Raw genomic sequence first — 21976 nt, forward strand, 5'->3', positions numbered from 1 at the left:
TACTGGATACGATTTATTAAGACCACACACACTACGTTCACATTGGTCACTCACACAACTAAAAATAGGATTTAGGGAAAAAAAGCTTCCCTATTCCACATGTAAGATCACTGGATCACAGCGCGACTGCCTCTAACGGTCGGTTTCAGAGAACAAAGTCCACTTCTAAAATTCCGTACAACTCATTTACTTTGTAAATAAGTTTACCAAACAAGAACAGATCTACCCCATCATAAAACTGAGGCTTCAATCCGGACACAAGAGGTATTTACGTCGAACTGGAGCCTTATGGTGTACACAGAAACACACGTGGTGCACCAGAGCACGAGCTACTAAGTCCGTGAGAATGAAACACAAATTCAACGGTAAATGAAATAAAATTTAGCACAAGCACTCCACAAAGCACACGACACATTCGTACATAGCACGCTAAACTAACTAAAGCTGTACGGTCATGTAGTGCACCGCTCGTCCACGCCAAGTTACAGTTGCACAAAAGATCTCATCGAATAAACTGAATATTACTGTAATTAACACCGTTCCCTGATTGAAGCTCTCCACATTTCAACTCAGCAAACAGAGATGCTACCCAGAGCATCCCTACACATCGGCGTCTTAGGGAAGAGTAACCTTATCGTATCTCTCGTCCGGGGTCCACACACGGTGGCCGGAAGATCTCAGAGAGCTACCTGTACCAACCTCACAATGGCCTGACCAGTGGCCACTAATGCCTCTCTGACCCAACGTAGCCGTATTCGAAGCTCTACACAACGGTTGGCTACACTGCTCTTAACATTTATAGAACCATGTAGCAGCTCACATGGGGCCATTACAACAGTCTATTTAGTATAAGTTGAGAGGTGACATGAGCCCCCTCTAATATTTCTATCTTACGATTTTCCTCTCTAGTTGCATGCAGTGAAGGGTCGCTGTTCCTTCACACGCGGACTTCCCACGCAGCGTCTCTCGTCACCCGGGTGGTCCGGTGACAGGCGGGCTCTCCTGATCTGGAAAGGGTTAAGCCGACGGGTGTGAGGAAGTCGAGTGAATGCTTTGCAGACGCCGACATTGTCAAAAGACACGCCCGGAGGCGTCTGAAGTAGCGGCTGGGCTAGAGGTTCCGTTACTTCGCAGGATCTTTGGGAAAACACTTTCTGGCGGGCTACCAGCGAGGCGTGGGAATGACTTGTGTACCCTGGCAGTTGTGGCGGGAAAATTCCCGCGCTTTCTGCAAAATAGTAACAGTGATTGGCTGGCTCAGGGCATAGCTCCGTGACGTAGCAAAATCAGCGCAGAAATTGGCGCCAAGAATCTCCATTGGTGGAATGGTAGTGCTCTGGCAATGGAGTGGAATTTTCCGCCGGTTTTCGAGTTGCTGATTGGAACGTTTAACCACGGCCACTGTCGTGGGGGCGGGAATGTTGTGTGTTCGGCCTGTACGGGTGCTCTAGGGAGTCGGCTCTCGCCTTTCGGTCGAGGACGTCGAAGCAACCAGCCATCGCCTCCGGTACGCCAGATCGTGTTCTGGCAGTTAAGAAGACAGTTTGGTAATGTATGTCCGCAGCACCGGCAGATAGGGATTTTCCTAGGTGATAATCAGAGCTCAGAAGAGTGCGCCTGTTCGTCTTTTTCTAACTTTGTTCTGTCTTGAGTAGCAGCAATTAAAGTTGGGTTAGCTGTGTGTCTCTCTTAAGATTTGAGTGGCAAGGAATTGGCTCCACATACCACTTCGTCATAAACCTCACAATCTAGTTTAGGGACAACTTCACCTTCACAGCGTTTGTTTGTGTATCCAATTTGAGCCAATTTGATGTATTATAAATGTTTCATGTGTTTTTATTTATTATTTTGTGTTTAGTCTTAATAAATCATATTGTTATTTTGGACAGAACTTTCATTCTGTTAATCGGTAGAGCAACCCATCATTTCTTACTACGTTAATGAAACCTTCCTTTATTTAACTTATTTATCAAATTAAATTATTGCAGGTGCCAAACTCTTTTCTACTCCACTTGCAAGGTTGATTACAGTCAGTTCGCGTATATTTTTTTAATCCTTGTGCAACAGCAAAAGTCGCAGTTAGAATAGGGGGGGCTTAGAGCATCATTTAGATGTGTAGATTCTAGAATTTAGTGTTAAATACACTGCTAGCCCCGGCACCTCGCATAAAATGGCGACCCTTAGCGTCGGATCTTTCCTGTGAATCGCTGATAAGCAGGTACTATTAGTAGTAGGGACACTCAGAATTTTTTTTGCCTAATTTTTTATTGATTAATACCCAAGTTTTTTTCTGGTAGTTCCACGTTTAGTTTTAAGTAGCGGCGCATGATTACAGTTTTGTTTTCAGTGTATATATTTTTTTGTTCATTGTTTTTTGTGTTTCGTTGATGTGGTGTCCGTACCACATCGCACTTTGTCGGATTTGTGTGCGGTTTCTGTACCACATCAAATTGTGCTTGTAATTACAGCGTTGGAACAGCGTTGTTGAAATTTTATGTCTATGTGTAAAAATATGTGGAGTAGATTAATTTTATTGTGCAATTTAGATAAATTTGTTTTTCATGAATGATAACGAGAAGTAAGGCACGACTATTATCGGGCGAAGATAAAACAAAAGAGGATAGCATAATGGATAAGGGGCAGTTTACTGACGGGAATAGGTTCAGAGATGAGATGGGCACATTTTTAGCAGGACAGGACGCCAGGGTCATTGATGAGGAAGGTGATTTGGACGTGATCTCAGAGCAGCGTTGCGGCCGTGATTATGATAGTGAAGTAGAGGATGAAACAGAGACAGGCACACAGGTCGAGACGGTAGCAGAAGTTTATAATCAAACGAACGAGAGCAGACAGCGGCTAGCTCGGCCACGTCAGAGCTCTAGCGTCCAGGTGTCCAGAGTTACATCTCCCACGTTTGAAGAGGATCAAAAAGATGACGTAAACTCAATACTGAGCTTCCTACGATCAATGAAAGAAGAAGATGACAAACAGCGTATGAAGGACACTCAGACTATAATTCCGCATATAGGGGAAATTCGTGGGGAATTACTAACAATAAAGAAAGAATGTGGAGAAGCAAAACAAATGTCAATGGCTGCACAAAAAGTAGCAGGCCTGGTCAAAACGGCAGCAATAGGGGCAATGAAAGTCGCGGAAGCAACTTCTAAACTCTCACGGCGCTTGCGACGTACAACACAATTCCACTCAAAATCCCTAGCATTCTTAAAAACTCAAGGTAATATCGCGGTTGCGAACACCACGAAACGAATGGAAGAAGTAGAGAGTCGGATAGCAAAACTAGAGCAAAACGGGCACACGAGCACTGCGCGTTCGGATACCAGTGATTGAATACACAGAATTGTGTCTCCGAGGAAAAGCCCGCCGTGCTCTAGCCCAATGACCGAGTGCGGAACTAACAATGCACACGCAGAAACAGCGAGTAATAGCTCCAATAATTATAGCCCACTTAGGAGAGTAAATTCTGAGTGCCACTTCCACTGTGATACAGAGGTAGCACATCACAGTTATCAGCAAGATAGAACAGTTCACTCAGCAGACGTGCAAGTATCGGAAACGAGTGACAACACCAGTGCGAGGATCAGACAGGATTTTGATCACAATCACTTCCTGTCGATACTAAAATTCCAGAAGTTCAAAGAAAATGGAGGGTCGATGCATCCGAAGAGCTGGGTGATGCAGTTTACAAATTCATTACCAGCATCATGGCCAACCCAGGCAAAATTAGAATTCATGTGTGGACACATCGAAGGCCAAGCCGCGGAAAAGATGCGGGGTTTGGCGGTGACGTGTCGGACTTATCAGGAATTTGTTGGTGCATTCCTGCGGACCTACTGCTCAAAGGAAACGCAAGACAGGACTAAAGAGGAAATAATATTTTGTCCTGAACTGGAAGTGTCCGGGCATAGGAGCGCAACCAAATTTCTTGATGATTTACTCAAGAAGAATCAATTTTTAGATAGTCCATATAGTAACGGAGAAATCATTAAAGTTTGCTTTTCCAAATTGCCAGTTAGGTACCAACAGACACTTGTCGGCAAGTGTGGATCTGACATAGAAGCATTCAAGAGTCTATTGCGCGAACTCGAAGTAGTCTTTGATAAACAAGACGCAAAGGACAGGAAGAAGGGGCAAAGTAACAAATACCACGGACCAGGAAGGGAAGACGACAACAGATCGCATAATTGCACTGGTCAGTTAGGAAACCAGGGTTACGGAAGTCAAGGTTACGCTATTCAAGGTTATGGAAACCAAAGACACGGAAACCAGAACGTCAGGGAGCAGGGTCAATCTAGACAAGGAATCTGGGATAGGAGGAATAACGAACGGCAAAGCGACCGTAATTGGAGAGAGCGAAACCAAGGACAACAGTGGAACCAGGAGATTGAAACTAGACGCGCAAATCCTAATGCACGTCAGAGGAGGGGGAGCTTAACAAGGGATTGACGCCAGACTAGTGCGAACACAGGCCGCCGGAATTTCGCACGTAATCTCGGACCTGGCCAACTACGGATGATACATTACGAAGATTTATCAGAAATCCTGCTCGAGGAACATAAAGCAACTCCTCGACAAGATCGGCAGCCTCTTATCACAGTAGCAATAGCTGAAAAGAGTATGAATGCGATAATAGATAGTGGAAGCTACATAACAGCAATATCTGAGGCAGCATACAAGAGGTGCTCTCAAGAGATGGACTGGCCTGTTCTATCGGTTAAGAAAACCAAAATAAAAGGGGCATTAGCGGGTAAATGTACGGAGGTCACCCAACAAACTAGACTGGAATTCTCCTGCCAAGGACACAAAATAGAGTCTAACTTCTGGATCGTGCCAAATCTGGCGATAGACATGATAATAGGAACGGACTTCCTAAATGAACATGAAGCAATAGTTGATATAGGACGAGGTGAAGTGGTTTTGAGGAAAGGGAATCCCATCCACATTAAGTTCGACGACCAGCTGATCGCAGCTCAACTACCGTCTAACTGTGTACGGATAAACTATGCGTGTCTGAAAGACAGAAAGGAAGAACAGGTCGACGTTGCGGGTAGGGGAGAGGACACGGATGAGAATGAAGTAGGAATAATGGGAGAAATAAAGGAGAAAATAGGAGAAAAAGTGGAAGCAATAAACAATATAAGGTGCGACCACCGCAAAGAACTTCATAAATTACTAGCAGAACATGCGAAGGTCTTCCTTCCAAAGACAGGATCAATAAAGAACTTCCAATATGAATTTCGTGTACGTCCGCACAACCAGTTTCGTGTGCCACCCTATCCAATCTCCTTGGCATATCGACAGAAAGTAGCAGCTGAAATTACGCGAATGCTGAGCGAAGGAATAATAGAACCTACGGCTTCAGCCTATAATAACCCGTTAAGAGTAGTCGAGAAGACAGATGGTAGTATTCGTTTAGTCTTGGACTCGCGACAAATTAATACCATAATAGAACCCGAAACAGACAGACCGGAACGATTAGAGGAACTCTTACAAAACTTCCATGGAATATCAATCTTCTCATCAGTTGATCTAAAATCGAGTTTCAGGCATATCGAGCTCCATCCAAATTGCAGACAGTACACAGCCTTTTTAGCATTTGGAAGATGTTGCCGGTTTCGTCGTCTACCATTTGGTTTGAACGTTTCATCTGCCGCATTCATTCGGGGGCTGGACGGCATACTAAGCGATAATTTGAAACGTCATGTCACCAGCTATGTGGACGATTTGCTGATCGCGGAGAAATCTTGGGGAGAGCACAATGCGGTCCTCGGTGAACTCCTTGCGACATTCAAGGAATACGGAGTGACTATCAATATCGAAAAATCGAATTTTGGGACGTCCTCTGTCAAATTCCTAGGACATATCATCACGGGTGAGGGCATTGCGCCAAATCCCGAAAAGATCGAAGCGATTGAAAAGTTTCCCATTCCTACGACAAAGAAGCAGTTAAGGGGGTTCTTGGGGATAATAAATTTTTACAACCGCTTTATACATGTCAAAACTCAGAGCAGTCCTAGGTTGCATCAACTTACAGGAAAGAAGATTCCTTGGGAATGGGATGAGGCGGCCGAATCCGAATGGCAAGCATTAAAATCCGCATTATTACAAGCACCCATCCTATCACACCCTAATTTAGCTGAAGAGCTTTGCATAGTAACGGACAGTTCATACTCAGGTCTGGGTGTCATGGTGTTCCAAGACTATGTACATGAAGGAAACAGGGTGTGGAAGACAATTGCGTTTGGTAGCAGAGTACTAGCCAAGAGTGAGAGGAATTACTCAGTAACCGAGTTAGAAGCGCTGGCTATTGTATGGGCGTTTGAAAAATTCAGATACCTTCTGTTTGGTCGCAAGACGAGGGTCTACACAGACCACAAGGCACTCGAGTTCTTGATGACTGCAAAGCTTAATCACAGGCGGCTCATTAGGTGGGCATCATATCTGCAGCAGTACAACTTTTCGATAGAATATATCCCCGGCAGTCAGAACATTATTGCAGATGCCTTATCACGGTCACCGATCGGATTTGAGCACAACATGGAAGAAGATCTGGAGGAAAATCACTACTGCCTTTTCTATATTCAGAAAGTAGCCTTTGAAAATTTTATTACCTGTAGTATGCAGGACATCAAGAAGGAGCAAGACAAGGACCCTGCCCTAGTGTTATTGAAACAGAAATGGATAGACAGAAGACACGCCACCATCAGGCAGTTCCACCTCTTGCGGAAAGGCATAATTTTCCACCGAAATTATGCCAATGACACTGAATGGGGGGGTATGCATCCCTGAACACCTAATAAACAAGGTTATATGGCATACTCACCTCAGCTATGGACACTTCGGACCACGCAAGTGCAATCTCAAGCCAAGGACCATGTGTTACTTTCGAAACATGGAGCGTCGAATACGGAGGGTACTGTCGGTGTGTAAAGACTGCCAAAAGGCTAAGCACACCACTGTGAGCATGCAGGCACCATTATACCCTATCGTGCCGACCAAATTAAAACAATTAGCAGCAACAGATTTGATGGGACCTTTGCCAAGAACAAGAAGAGGATATACTTACGTATTAGTGTTTGTTGAACTAACGTCCAAATACGTTACCTTTACGCCACTGGAAAGGGCGACAGGACGAACTGTATCACGAGCCCTAATCCGGGATTTCCTACCACAGGTTGGTCATGTGAGTAAAATTATTTCTGATAATGGGCCACAGTTTAAGTCAAAAACATGGAAGGAGACGTTGCGTGGATGTAAAATTGATCCCATTTTTATATCTTCACACCATCCGAGCTCGAATGCTGCAGAACGGGTTATTAAGGAACTCAGAAACTTGTGCCGGTTGTACTGTAACAAACAGCACACGACATGGGACGTTTTCCTTAAAGACTTCCAGGAGGTGATCAATGAGGCACCCCATGGGATAACAAAATTGGCACCCATTACAGTACTGAAAAACCGGATTCCTAAGGACTTGATAACCGAGGTCGTAAACTTCCCTCCAAGGGCGCGAACGCAGCACCAAGCCATAGTGGATTTGGCTCTCAAGAGGATACGGGCTGCAGCAGAGGTCAGGAAGAGACGTGCCGACAGGGGAGCTCGTCTACGACACTTCCAAATTGGACAAAAGGTGCTCGTTAAGTCTTTCCGACTTTTGAACAAACAAAAAATGAAATGCCAAAAATTCTATTCTGTTTACAACGGCACGTACCGTATAAGGAGAGCAGCTCACCACAATGCTTATGAATTGGAGACGCTGAAAGGAAAGAAGTCCATAGGACTCCACCACATCTCTCACATAAAGGAGTTCGTGGAATAGTAGTAGTGTAAGTGGTGTACATAGTAGAATGGGCAAATACATGAACCTTGCTATAGTAGTAGTGTAAGTGGTGTACATAGTAGAATAGGCAAATACATGAACCTTTCTTCGGGGAACAATAATCGTTGCATTAATAGATTAAGATTGTTAAAGTATTAACACGCTGCGTTTTCTCGCATAAGAATTTACTGCTGTTAACTTTTTTTTGTCTATGTTCGGGATCACCTCTGTCGTTGCGATAAGAGGCACTACCTTTCCATGAGCAATGTTTTTGTCCTTTCCTATCTGGTGTCCATGTTAAGGGATAAAGATGAGTGACGGGATGTCGCACAAACGGGCGCATACAAGAACGTGCTCTTAGAAGCGTTCTGAGAAGTCGTGATACGCTCCATAGCGGCCACAACCAGTTCGTGAGACGTTCATACCAATGCTTGCAGGCACGCGTCAGTGCACTGCAAGATTGTGGTATATTGCGTGATTCCGAGGATGAATATGGGGAGTATAGTTTTTTGCAGAGCTGCGCCAGCATCGTTGTCTTGCAAGTCGGGGTGAACCTGTGAGCGTTTGACTCCAATGGTGCCCTAGACGAGAGAAATGCGGGCATAAAGCCTACCATGCCAATGTGCTGGTTGGGGATTTAGCGTGCTGCTCGTGACTGTCACAGATGAATAACCAGGGACTTATACTTGGATATTCGTGACATACTGTGTAGCTGGCGTGTGTTGGGCGACTGAATCTTCAACAGGAACCAGTCCTGGCTTGGTCATATTACATTGCCTCTGGAAAGGTGTGCTTTGATCGCGAATACTGCATAACATAGAAAAAGAAGTTGCAACTATAAATTTATTGTCTTGTATAGCCATGGCTAACCCAGTCTCTGGAGTTCCAGTAAGGCGTAGTGAGAACTCGGAGGCCATGTCGTACGGCGCGCACATCACTGTCGTCAATAGCGGCGAGCAGCGAGACATCTCAGCGTAACAGGAATTATGTAAGAGTGTTGTATAAAAAAATTATAATAATAATAGAGAGAGTACCATATACTAGGATAAATTAAACTTTAGGATTTTACAATAACTAGATCCTTAATATTGTGGCGGTTTTCTACCACAAGTGTTTGGCACGCGCCTGTTGAGATGCTATTTTTCAGGTCACCAAACCACAGACCAGAGATGGAGGGACGACGGGCGAGCGAAAGTAGCATAGTTGCATGTTCTTTATAGCACAGTAAAACTTAGACCTGCATAACAACATAATAGAATTAAAAGACATAGAATGTAGATCGTTGGCAAATGGTAGTTAATTCTTGAGCATGTCTACTGTCGATCTATATAATTAATAGTAATAGTAGTGCGGGCCCGCACATTTATTTCTTCATCCAATATAGCGTCACACACCATGTACAATAGTGAGATCGGTCTCAACACAAATATCAAGATAAATTATTTCCATGATTTTGTTATGATAGCTACAGATAAATAACTATAAAATTAAAATTAGAGTGTCTGAAATGACAGACCATCAATGTATCGTTATGTAAATTTATTATAACATAGAAGGTCATAGGGAAAAGTTAGGTATAAGATTTTTCTAAGAATTGTGCAGATGACGGGTATCGTGGCAATGCAGAGGCCAGCCGGAGCAAAAGCAAGAGGTCATCGGCTACCTGCAAGAAGAGAGCGTCAACACGCCACCTGACGTGAAGGGCGCGAGAGCATCCGGTCCTACAAGCTGACAGTCACCGGGCCGTATACCTGAGGGATTAGGCGGCAGACAATCCTCGCCGGGCCACAAGCGAAAGTGAGGCTGGCCGTTGACACTGACATGCGACCCACACGCGACAGCCTGCTAGCTCTCCGGACGCGGCAGCCATTTGGAGGGACTCACGTTGTCGTGAGTACACGAAGATCACATATCGTGTCAGAACCTGCGTCTCATGTGCCTCAGGACAGAAAGGGACGCTATATACTCACCTGTTTGGGTTTTTACAACTCACTAGCATTGGCCGATCTGCATACACAAAGCAGTATCGTGCCACACACTCTAACAAATGAATGGTCTCATTTCTAACTTCTCCTCTCTCTTAGAGAGCAGGTGTAGCAATCGTCGCTCCTAGTTCGATCCTGTATGGATGACCTCACACACTTGTGGAGTCACCCCACATGCCATCATCCCTCGTCAGACTGCAATATTGGGAAACGTAAAAGTACTGTCCAGTGAGAGAAGAGACCTAGACTAGTGATGTATCCCAAGAAGTAGACCTCAGAGACAATTAATCGACGTGAGGAGAGCCTATCACTGTGTCCTCCTACCATACTGCCGTCTCAACAGAGTACTGCAGATGCTCCAGCACACCCCATTGCCATTGCAACAACGTAGCAACAACACCTGACGTTTAGCCCTATGTGATGTCAGTACTGTGGAATTTGTGAAGTGCTTCGAATATTTCTAACAATGTGATTTAGTGCCTCATTCTCAGCACAGTCGTGAACATTGTGCAATGTGGAAGCACAACTTGACACCCCATGAACCTTGTTTTTTTCTTAAATTTCTTTCTCTAGTGTTGTTTTTGTAAAGTATATTATACCTTGTATGTGTTTGTGTTTTACACTGTAATTCTTATTACAAATTACTGTACTGTTCTCCACACCATGTTGTTTTTTTGTATTTGGTATTTATTGTTGTGTGTATGCAAACAGTGTGCCTGAAGTCCCCATAAACTGAAGCAGATACCACCACTGTCATTGTGAATGGACCATCAATTCAGGGAACATTTTGTAAAGGTTATTCTTGCCGCAGGGAGACAGAATGAATCAGAGGTTGTAACTAGATTCTGAAAGCTCACAAAGAGATTGTTAACTTAAATAGTACCATGTGTGAGTGAGTTCAGGTTAGTTTCATGATTCAAATTGTTGTAAAATCTTGGGCATTTAATTGCGGAGCACTCCAACTCTGATTGTAAAGAATAAACTGCTCCATATTTGGCTCGCATGCCCGGGCCATATTTAGAGCGTGAATGTCTGTGTGAAACGGTGTTTGGAAGGTGCTCCCTGGGTATGGATGTGTGATGTGAGTGTTAGTGTTCCATATTAAGAAGGTGATGTTGGCTACATCATAAATAATCCTCCCTCTATGAGCTGCATTTTTCGGTTGCAGTGATTTTTTTTTTTTATAGAGTGCGGCATGTGGAGTCAGTTTGTAAGATTGTTCTTGGGCGATTGATTCACTACCTTGCTCCTAAGTGAGCCAACCGCTCACCAATTACAATCTAAAATGGCGTAGGGGCTATGAGAGGTGGCATGAGCCCCCTCTGATATTTCTATCTTACTATTTTCCTCTCTAGTTGCATGCAGTGAAGGGTCGCTGTTCCTTCACACGCGGACTTCCCACGCAGCGTCTCTCGTCACCCGGGTGGTTCGGTGACAGGCGGGATCTCCTGATCTGGAAAGGGTTAAGCCGACGGATGTGAGGAAGTCGAGTGAATGCTTTGCAGACGCCGACGTTGTCAAAAGACACGCCTGGATGGGTCTGAAGTAGCGGCCGGACTAGAGGTTCCGTTACTTCGCAGAATCTTAGCGAAAACACTTTCAGGCGGGCTACCAGCGAGGCGTGGGAATGACTTGTGTACCCAGGCAGTTGTGGCGGGAAAATTCCCGCGCTTTCTGCAAAATAGTAACAGTGATTGGCTGGCTCAGGGCATAGCTCCGTGACGTAGCAAAATCAGCGCAGAAATTGGCGCCAAGAATCTCCATTGGTGGAATGGTAGTGCTCCGGTAATGGAGTGGAATTTTCCGCCGGTTTTCGAGTTGCTGATTGGAACGTTTAACCACGGCCACTGTCGTGGGGGCGGGAATGTTGTGCGTTCGGCCTGTACAGGTGCTCTAGGGAGTCGGCTCTCGCCTTTCGGTCGAGGACGTCGAAGCAACCAGCCATCGCCTCCGGTACGCCAGATCGTGTTCTGGCAGTTAAGAAGACAGTTTGGTAATGTATGTCCGCAGCACCGGCAGATAGGGATTTTCCTACGTGATAATCAGAGCTCAGCAGAGTGCGCCTGTTCGTCTTTTTCTAACTTTGTTCTGTCTTGAGTAGCAGCAATTAATGTTGGGTTAGCTGTGTGTCTCTCTTAAGATTTGAGTGGCAAGGAATTGGCTCCACATACCACTTCGTCATAAACCTCACAATCTAGTTTAGGGACAACTTCACCTTCACAGCGTTTGTTTGTGTATCCAATTTGAGCCAATTTGATGTATTATAAATGTTTCATGTGTTTTTGTTTATTATTTTGTGTTTAGTCTTAATAAATCATATTGTTATTTTGGACAGAACTTTCGTTCTGTTAATCGGTAGAGCAACCCATCATTTCCCACTACGTTAATGAAACCTTCCTTTATTTAACTTATTTATCAAATTAAATTATTGCAGGTGCCAAACTCTTTTCTACTCCACTTGCAGGGTTGATTACAGTCAGTTCACGTATATTTTTTTAATCCTTGTGCAACAGCAAAAGTCGGAGTTAGAATAGGGGGGGCTTAGAGCATCATTTAGATGTGTAGATTCTAGAATTTAGTGTTAAATACACTGCTAGCCCCGGCACCTCGTAAAGTTTGTGACGAACATTTTGAATGATTTATTTCTTATTTTATTTTGTTTAAAATACCTACACATATAGCAAATATTTGACTTTGTGCGAGATGTATGGGCAGCGGGAACTGACAGTCAAGTCGCGGCTGTACAGTCAAAATTGTTCGAGGAGATAGGCCGCCCTTTTCTGCTGGTAGCTACTAATGAAAAGCAATTGTGTTTAATTTTGCCGAAATTGTGGATGAGGTGAAACAGGCTCAACGGCAACGCAGCCAATTTGTCGTTGGCAATAAACAATGGTTGGACAGATCAATTACATTTGTGATGAGCACCGTCCGCGACCGGATTATCGTTCATTTCAGCGTGTTGCGCTTTATATCGGCGTGAAAATATTAATTTTTCATTACAGAATGCTGTAGCTGGAGAACAGCAGACCAGACAAAGCACTGCAAGGAAGACGCCTGATGGGAACCGTTCCCCATTTGACGACAGTACCGAACTAAGCAGCGTCATAGGATGCAGGAACTTAGGTCATCTACCAGCGCACTAAGATGCTGTAGCCACGTTCTTCGTGCGTATGTTGCCCTTGCAGCCTCCAGTTTATTGTAAGTGGTTACAACAAGTTCACCAGAGCGAGCGGCCGTATCGTATAAAAGGAGGCGTAGCCTATAACGATGCGCAGAAACCAGGGCTAGACAAGAACAGATATCTGCCGACTTAGCTCAGAATGTACTTTCTTGGGTGAAGTGATTAAGGCAACATATCTGATGGTACGAGATGTGACGAATAAGAACCACCGTTCGCCCGTGTATCCATCGTACTCGAAAGTATTGTCAGCTAAAACACGTTGTTATCCGCCGAAATCGAGTTTCACGCTAACTGAGAATACTGCGGAAATGCAGCTGCAGGTACTGGTGTGAGCTATATTTCAGTGAGGTTTAGTGACGTGACGGAAAACAAACTTAACGCGATAAATTCCGACTTTCTTGACAAGTGTACCTTGATCTGTTGGAGACGTCAAGTACACAAGCAAAAGTTTGTTAATGGGAACAACAGCGATGCAGATGTGTTCTTCACTTCGATCATATCTTTGGATTTTGCTATTGTGTCTGACAAGGCGATAAAAATTTTATTTCTAGAAATCCGAAACCATCGTCGACGCACTTTTTCAGACCGCTACAACTGCATTTTTTGAAGGAGCCTGTTCGGCAACAATATGTTGAAAACCAGATTGAATTTCTTGTTCCGCTGCATACTATTGTCAATGACAGGAGTATGGTGTTCAAATATCAGCTGGTTTTCACTGCAGTCGACGGGAAAGTGAAAAATGCTGTGACGGACACTTTATCGGTTCAATGTTGTTATATTTGTAAGGTGACATCGAAACAATTTAATAATACTGATTTATTTGTGGATAAGGAGATCAACCCCGCAAAATTTACTCTCGAAATATCTCCACTCCATGTCTGCACGAGGTTTATGGAGCAGTTTTAACGTTTACCTTTCAAGAACGTCAGTGACGAAATGGAAAAAAATGACAGGCTCGGTCTGTAGAGCAGAAACAGCGTGTCGTGGTTCGCAAAGAGAAAGGTCAAAACAATTTCAAACACAATTTTCGTCTGCTGATTAACGTTTCGACACAACAAATGATAGTAATACTGCTAGGCGCTTTATTGACGAAGTGCCCTTAAATGCACAAATTATGTGGATTGATAAGAAGAGCAGAGTAATCTTGTAAACAAAGTCAAGCGGGTATGGAATTGATAGCGAGAAATTTAAAGCGTGCTGCTTGACTGTGGCCGGACGGAATGTAGATTTATACTAATCAGTCCACACAGTGTTGATGCACAGATATGCCATAATCGAGGTTGCGCCGCCGCTCATTGATCAGTTATCTGAATATGTGTAGGAAGCTCGGAATAAAGATATCTGGCATTACCGAGAAGATTTCAAGCGTAAATATTCCCACGAGAGGAGGATGCATGATGTATTCCACCGGCTTCTGGTATCTTCAGATCCACTCATCTTGAGAATCCAGGAAATGACAACTGAAGAAAATAAACAGTTACCACATGACGTAAAAGATCTGCTTTTCGAACAATCTCCTAGTGCACAACTCGACAGCGATCCTTCTGATGGTAGGAATGACCCAATCCACGAATGTTACCAGGATTTCATCACATATTTACTCTGCAATTCACAATTAAGTGCCTGACAGAGGGTTATTGAACAACCTTTAAGCTATTTCTCTACCGTTACACTCTCGAACGACCACGCGGGAAAAACGAGCACTTGAATCTTTTTGCGTGAGCTCTGACCTCTCTTACTGTATTATGATGATGATGATTTCTCCCTACGTGGGTGGGTGCCAACAGTTTACTTACGCAATCGGAGGAGAAAGTTGATGATGGAAATTTCACAAGAAGATCTTGCCGGAGCGAAAAAGCCTTTGTTTTAACGATTGCCACCTCAATTCACGTAACATTTCCGTAACACTCCCTCCTCTGTTTCACGATAATACTACAAGAGGGAACACAAGCGTGGTATCAACAGTCCCTATACTGGGCCTGTTGCACTTTCGAAGTGTTCTGCCAATAAATCGCTGTCTTTGGTTTGCTTTCCCCACAACATTATCTGTGTGATCGTTCCAGTTTAAGGTATTTGTAATTGCAGTCCCTAAGTATTTAGTTGGATTTACAGTATTTAGATTTGTATGATTTATCGTGTACCCAAAATTTAACGGATTTATTTTAGTACTCATATGGATGAAGCCACACTTTTCTTTATTTAGAGTAGATTGTCACTTTTCGCACCGCACATATTTCTTGTCTAAACCATTCTGCAATTGATTTTGATCATCTGATGACTTTACTAGACGGTAAATGACTGCATCATCTACAAAAAATTTGAGGGGGATGCTCAGATGGCTGGGTTCGAATGGCTCTGAGCACTATGGGACTTAACTTCTTTGGTCATCAGTCCCCTAGAACTTAGAACTAGTTAAACCTAACTAACCTAAGGACATCACACACACCCATGCCCGAGGCAGGACTCGATCCTGCGACCGTAGCGGTCGCACGGTTCCAGACTGTAGCGCCTAGAACCGCTCGGCCACTCCGGCCGGCTGCTCAGATGGTCTGCTACGTTGTTTATGGAGATCAGGAATAACAGAGGAGCTATGGCCCTTCCTTGGTGAACGCCAGATATTTCTTTTGTTTGACTGGATGGCTGCTAACTGTGTCCTTTCTGACAGGAACCCACGAATCCAATCGCAAAACTGAGGCAATACTCCGTAGGCACGCCATTTGATTAGAAGTCACTTGTGAGGAACGGTGTCAAAAGCCTCTTGGAAATCTAGAAACAGAGAATCAATTTGACACCCCCTGTCGATAGCAGTAATTAGTTCGTGAGCATAAAGAGCTAGTTGTGTTCCACAGGAATGATATTTTCTAAATCCATGCTGACTGTTTCTCAATAAAGCGTTTTCTTCGAGGTAATTCATAATGTTCGAACACAGTGTACGTTCCAAAATTGTACTGTAAATCTACGGTGGTAAAATGGGTCTGTAACTCAGCAGATTAATCCTACTTAATTTCTTGGGTAATGGTGTGACTTGTGCAACTTTCGAGTCCTTAGGTACGAATCTTTCGACTGAAAAATGTAAAATATAATGTAAAGTATTTCAATAAAACACTGCCGACTTCCAGTTCGTTATCAGCGACCTCAGAATACTATATACCCTATGTTTTACTCTAATTCGCAAAATTTATAATTTTTTTACAACATTTTCAATTTCATTATTCCGACATCGGTTTCGTAATTAGTGAACCCAGAACTCTTAAAGGAACACAGTTTTGTAGGATTTCATATCCATTTTTATTATGTACAGGTTTCGAAGCTGGTTTGTCGACTGTGGAAGGTCACTGTCGTTGACGGAGGGTCGATGATGATGATGATGATTAGTGTTGTAGGGCGCACAACAGCGAGGTTATCAGCGCCCGCGGAGGGTCGAGAGCAAGGGCACTGAGCCGCTTCTTCTTAACGCTGCCGCACTCGCAGATGAAGTCAGCGCTCCTACACTTAAAGAGTTCAAGGAATTTTCACCCTGGGAAAACGCTCTGATTTAATTTTGTTACTTTACTTGCTATTTTCAAAGTAAAAAGTGTTCGTATCATAAACTTACGTGGTTCCCTATTACCCTACTTTCATAACCTAATCATAACTTGATAATATATTTGGCTCATCGGCAGCGGCCTAGCATCGAACACAAATTGGGTGTGTTGTTAAAAACGTAAACTGGTGAAACCATGCACTAAATCTGATAGAACGTTTGGTTTCAGCCACTTTCGTCATAAAAATAATTGACAACCTTGGATGCACAGCAAGCTGTAAATAACCATTTTTTGCATATTTTCATTCACTGATATTCTACGGGATAATGTTCTGGGTTTACTTAGGCAAAAAATTATTCATTGCACAAAAGAAAGTAATTGGAATGACGTGTTGAATTCACCTCCTTTAGGTGCCTGTTTAAACAATTGGAAATATCCACACAACTCGGCATACATTTATTCACTCATGCAATTCGCTGTCAAGAATACGTTGCTGTTGGGGAGTAATAGAGACATTATCCAGCACAAGAGAAAAAGAATGTTCGCACTTTCCTCAAATGAGTATAACTTTGGCATAGAATATAGTGCAATGATGAGTCATAAAATCTTCGAGAATTTGCCCACTGAAATAAAGATGTCTAACAGACAGCAGAAGTGTATCCAAGTTTAGATTAAAGAAGTCTCTCCTTTAAGACTCCTACATCATACAAGAATTATCTGTAAATGTGCAGCATGTAGTTACGCGTCTATTTATTTACGCGACTCAGAAGCATAAACATAGGATTCTTTAAATTTCGAATTGTATGTGAGGAAATAGGATGAATTTATCCATATACACATATACAAAATTGAAATAAAAGTCTTTGCCCAGAGACGAGGAACTGCTACAGCATTTTCTTGTGAATTGAACAACTCCTCGTTGCAAGTATCAGGGCGACATAAACACTGACACAGATATTTCGTTGTCAGTACTTTCCACATTCACACAGCGTTGACCCTTGTATACGTATCCCATTTCATTAGGTTATCCTCATATTTGGCACCCCCCTTCTTAACCCGTTCAGTGCACTCCATGTAGTCTAGCCTAAATTCTGTTGGACTGGTAAACATGCTGCTGGCTTTACCTCAGCTTGGAGATGACTTATTTTCGCTACCCACAGATTTCCTCTGGCTTTTTTGGATGATCTATTTAGTGATGATGTTGCTGAAAAAAACTCTTCCTAGATTTCAATCTAGGTCTTAGTGGTGTGCATCCATGATGTCGTTGTGACTCATTTTCTTCGACTTTTTCCTTTCGATAACAGTGGTTTTAGTACTTTTCACCACCAGCTTTGAACATCATATGTGTAAAAATGTAAAAACTGAAGGAATAGGAACTTTTCCAAAATCTTTGTCGAGAATACCAGTATGATATCATAGCTAGTACATCTACATCTGCACTCTGGATGCCATCCTGCGGTGTGTGGCGTCGGGTTCATTGTCTACCACTGTCAGTTGGTCCCTTTCTTATTCCAGTTGCGAATAGTTCGCGGGAAGAACGATTGCTGGTAAGCGTCCGTGTGGGCCCTCTCTAGTTTTATCTTCATCGTCTTTTCTCGAGATGTGCATAGGAGGAAGCATCATTTTTGTTGACTCTTCTAGGAACGTTCGCTCTCAGAACGTTAAAGATAAACCACACAGTGATGCAGAACGCCTCTCTTGCAGTCCCTATTATTACAGTTTCCTCTATCGATCCTCTCTGGTGCAGATTCCATACTGACGAACAACAATCAAGTATTGGTCGTTCAAGGGTTTTGTATAGTGATGGGGCAACCAACCGACTGACTGTTTTCAACAAGCGACTGGCTGGTCGTTTGTTTCTTAGGTCAGTCTAGTTATTCAATCGAATGAAACAACGGAAGAAACTAGTCTCTCTCTGGGTATGCCAGTCTCAAAGTTTGAGGTGAGACAACCGACTGACACAAGTATCTGTCGGTTACGTAAGTTACGTGAATGTTCTCGCTCAGCCTCTGGGTTTGAATGATTTCGCTTTCTATTTTATTTATTTATGCCCTTTTCCGTGGGGGTGGTGGGAGGGGGGGGGCGACGGTGGGAAGGGGGCGGTCGTCGTGGCGGGCGCTGCTGTCGCCAATGCCAGGGATGCAGCCGGCGCGAGGAGGTGGTGCGGTGGCCGGGGTGTGCGCTGTATTGCTGGGACCTTCGCTAGGGGTGGCTGGCTATCTCTTCACCCCGTCTGCCACCCTGGCCCTGGCGGCAACGGGATGCTGACGTAAACAGGCTGGCTGATTGATGAAATTGGACGTCACTCAAATAGAAATTCACCTAAATAATGACCATTTCTTATTGGACTGGAAGCACATGCGATACCGGAAGATTTAAAGATAAAATTCCCAATAGAAGAAATGAAAAAACATGATCTAAGTTGCCTGTGTGAAAATAATATAGCAGATACAGAAATGGTTCTTTCTACCTGAATGAGAAACTTTTCGATTTATTGAAATATGTAGATCGCAAGTAGCACGTAATCTGGAAAAACAGTCTGTGAAAGACGGGTTTAGCCATTTCAGTTTCTTTGTGTCAAAAAATAACGTCCAAAAATCAGACAATGAATGGTGACATCAGGTTCTAATAGAAGTCAAGCATTTTGGGGTTTAAGGCGAGGAAGAAAAAGAAAAACAAAACGCCTGCTGAAATTTATTGGAATAAGGTACTAAATTTGAAAGATCATCATCGCAATGTTATTTACGGAAACCTCGAAGTGGTCATTCCACTTTTACTAGCAGTTCAATCTCAAAACACTGACGTAGTAAGATTATTCACTGTTCTCAAAAAAGTAAAAGCAGATTTAAGAAAGAAGCCCTTAACGGGTTGCTTCGTACAAAACGGAATGCTGGCAAACAATTGCTCAATTTTAGAACCCAACAGTGCCATACTAAATTCAGCGAAAAGCTGTAAACGTAGTGCATCAGCTTCTGATCCTGTAAATGTATAAATGTTTTGTATTGTGTAATTAAATAAGTGAAAGAATATGTCGGCTTTTATTATAATTATACGCCCTACATCTAGCGATTTATAAAATTTTGTAGGGTATTGTAGGGATAATTCCGAAAGAAACTAGGATAATACCACAATCATATGTGGAAACACTGGCCCGAAGTCACAATGGTATCTAAACACTTCTCCCCAGTGAGAATGACATGCAGTGTTCTTCTTGCTGGAACTTTTCAGTCCAATCACACAATTGGTCTGATATTCCGTACGCTCTAATTTTGTTCATTAACAGGCAGTGCGGAATCTCACAGAATGTCTTGCGGGAGTCAAGGAACGCGGCGAATATGTGCATATATATGTGCAGACGAACAAATGATTACAATTTCAGAAAACTTGGATTTATTCAAGAGAAAGAGATTGACAAACAGAGCAAGCCAATAACGCGATGGCTCTGCACTAGCGCATATGCAATCAATTATTCGGCTTAGCATTGATCGACAGAGTTGTTGGAAGTCCTTCCGAGGGATATGGTGCAACATTCTGTTCATGGGCGCGTTAGCTCGTCAAAATCCCGAGCTGACTGGAGGGCCCTGCCCTTAATGCTTCCGTCCCTTCAGATAAATTCCTTCGTGGTGTTTCCTCTTTTATGTTTTAAAGTGCACGCGAGCATAAAAGTTCCAAATTTATGTAATAGACAGACGTCAGAGATGTAATCCTACATCGGAAGACTATATCAAAATGTTAGTAGTAGTCACAATCAAGCTACAGTAGTCAATTACAAACAGTGTTGTATGGTGCTTAAATTGTTATTAGGAAGGCAAAGAGCATGTGGTACGTAAACGGAATAGCTAATTCACAGAATAAAATTAAAACCGTATGGTCAGTAGCGAAGGAAGTGTCTGGTCAGCAGCACAAGGTCGACTATATAGTCAGCTTGTAGTAAAAATATTTCTGTTATCGATAAGTCAGATAGGCCTATGTGTACAGTATTTAACAACCTCTTTCTGAGAATTGCTGGTGATTTAAATAAATTTTAGTTTCTACAGGGAATCATGTAACTCTCTTGGAAAGTGCCTTTCCGAGATTGATATCTGAAATACTCCTCTGTGACGCTGACATGGGGGAGATTGAGTCGATAATTAAAATACTGAAGACTAAGGACTCTCATGGATATTATGGAGTGCCTAGCAGAATATTAAAGTATTGTGCTGTGCATGTCAGACCTATACTTAGCCATATATGTAATTTTTCCTTTAAGACTGGTCAGTTTCTTGAACGATTAAGGTATTCAGTAGTAAAGCCGCTTTATAAAAAGTGAGAAAGGGATAATGTAGACAATTTTAGACCTATTTCTATGCCATCAATGTTTGCTAAAGTTATTGAAAACGCTATGAATATAAGGATAATTGATCATTTTACTTCACATAATTTTTGTCAAATGTACAGTTCGGTTATAGAAGTGGTTTAACAACTGGAAATGCTATATTATCTTTTATCTGCGAGGTACTGGATGGATTAAACAAAAATGTTTCGAGAGCTAGGTATCTTTTTTGATTAGCTAAGGCGTTTGATTGTGTTGATCACAAAGCATTGCTCCAGAAATTTGACAATTGTGGAATGTGGGGAGTAGCTCACAGTTCGTTCACCTCTTACTTTAACGACAGATTGCAAAAGGTCATTATCCACAGCGTTGAGAATGACTATGATGTGCGGTCTGAGTGGGGCACGGCCAAAGGTGGAGTGCCCGAGGGATCAGTGCTGGGGCCACTCATATTCCTTATTTATATAAATGATATGTCCTCTAGTATTACAGGTGATTATAAGATATACTTCTGTTTGCTGATGACACTGGATTGGTAGTAAAGGATGTTGTGGGAAACACTGGCCCTGTTCAAATAGTGCAGTTCATGACGTAAATTCATGGCTTGTAGCAAATAAACTAACGCTAAATCACAGTAATTGTCAGTTTTTACAGTTTCTAACAAACAAGTCAACAAAACCTGATGTTTTAATTTCACAGAATGGGCATATCATAAGTAAAACGTAACAGTTCAAATTTGTAGGTGTTCAGATAAATAGTGAACTCTCGTGGAAAGCCCACGTTCAGGATCTTGTTCAAAGACTTAATGCTGACATTTTTACTATTCGATCGGTATCTAAATTAAATTATAGTAACACACGAAAAGTAGTCTACTTCGCTTATTTTCATTCGCTTATGACGTATGGTATTATATTTTGGCGTAGCTCTTCTCATTCGCAAAGGATATTTTTGGCTCATTAGTCTGGCTATTCTGACATTGGCCTCCCAATATTCTTTACTGTCGTTTCTTGTTAACAATATCGGCTTATTTCCAAGAATTAGCAGCTTTCACTCGGTTAATACTAGTCAGAAATCCAGTCTACATTTGGATCGCACTTCCTTGACTCTTGTGCAGAAGGGTGTGCAGTATACTGCTGC

The sequence above is a fragment of the Schistocerca piceifrons genome, chromosome X (assembly GCF_021461385.2).
Source record: "Schistocerca piceifrons isolate TAMUIC-IGC-003096 chromosome X, iqSchPice1.1, whole genome shotgun sequence".
Lineage (NCBI taxonomy): Eukaryota > Metazoa > Arthropoda > Insecta > Orthoptera > Acrididae > Schistocerca > Schistocerca piceifrons.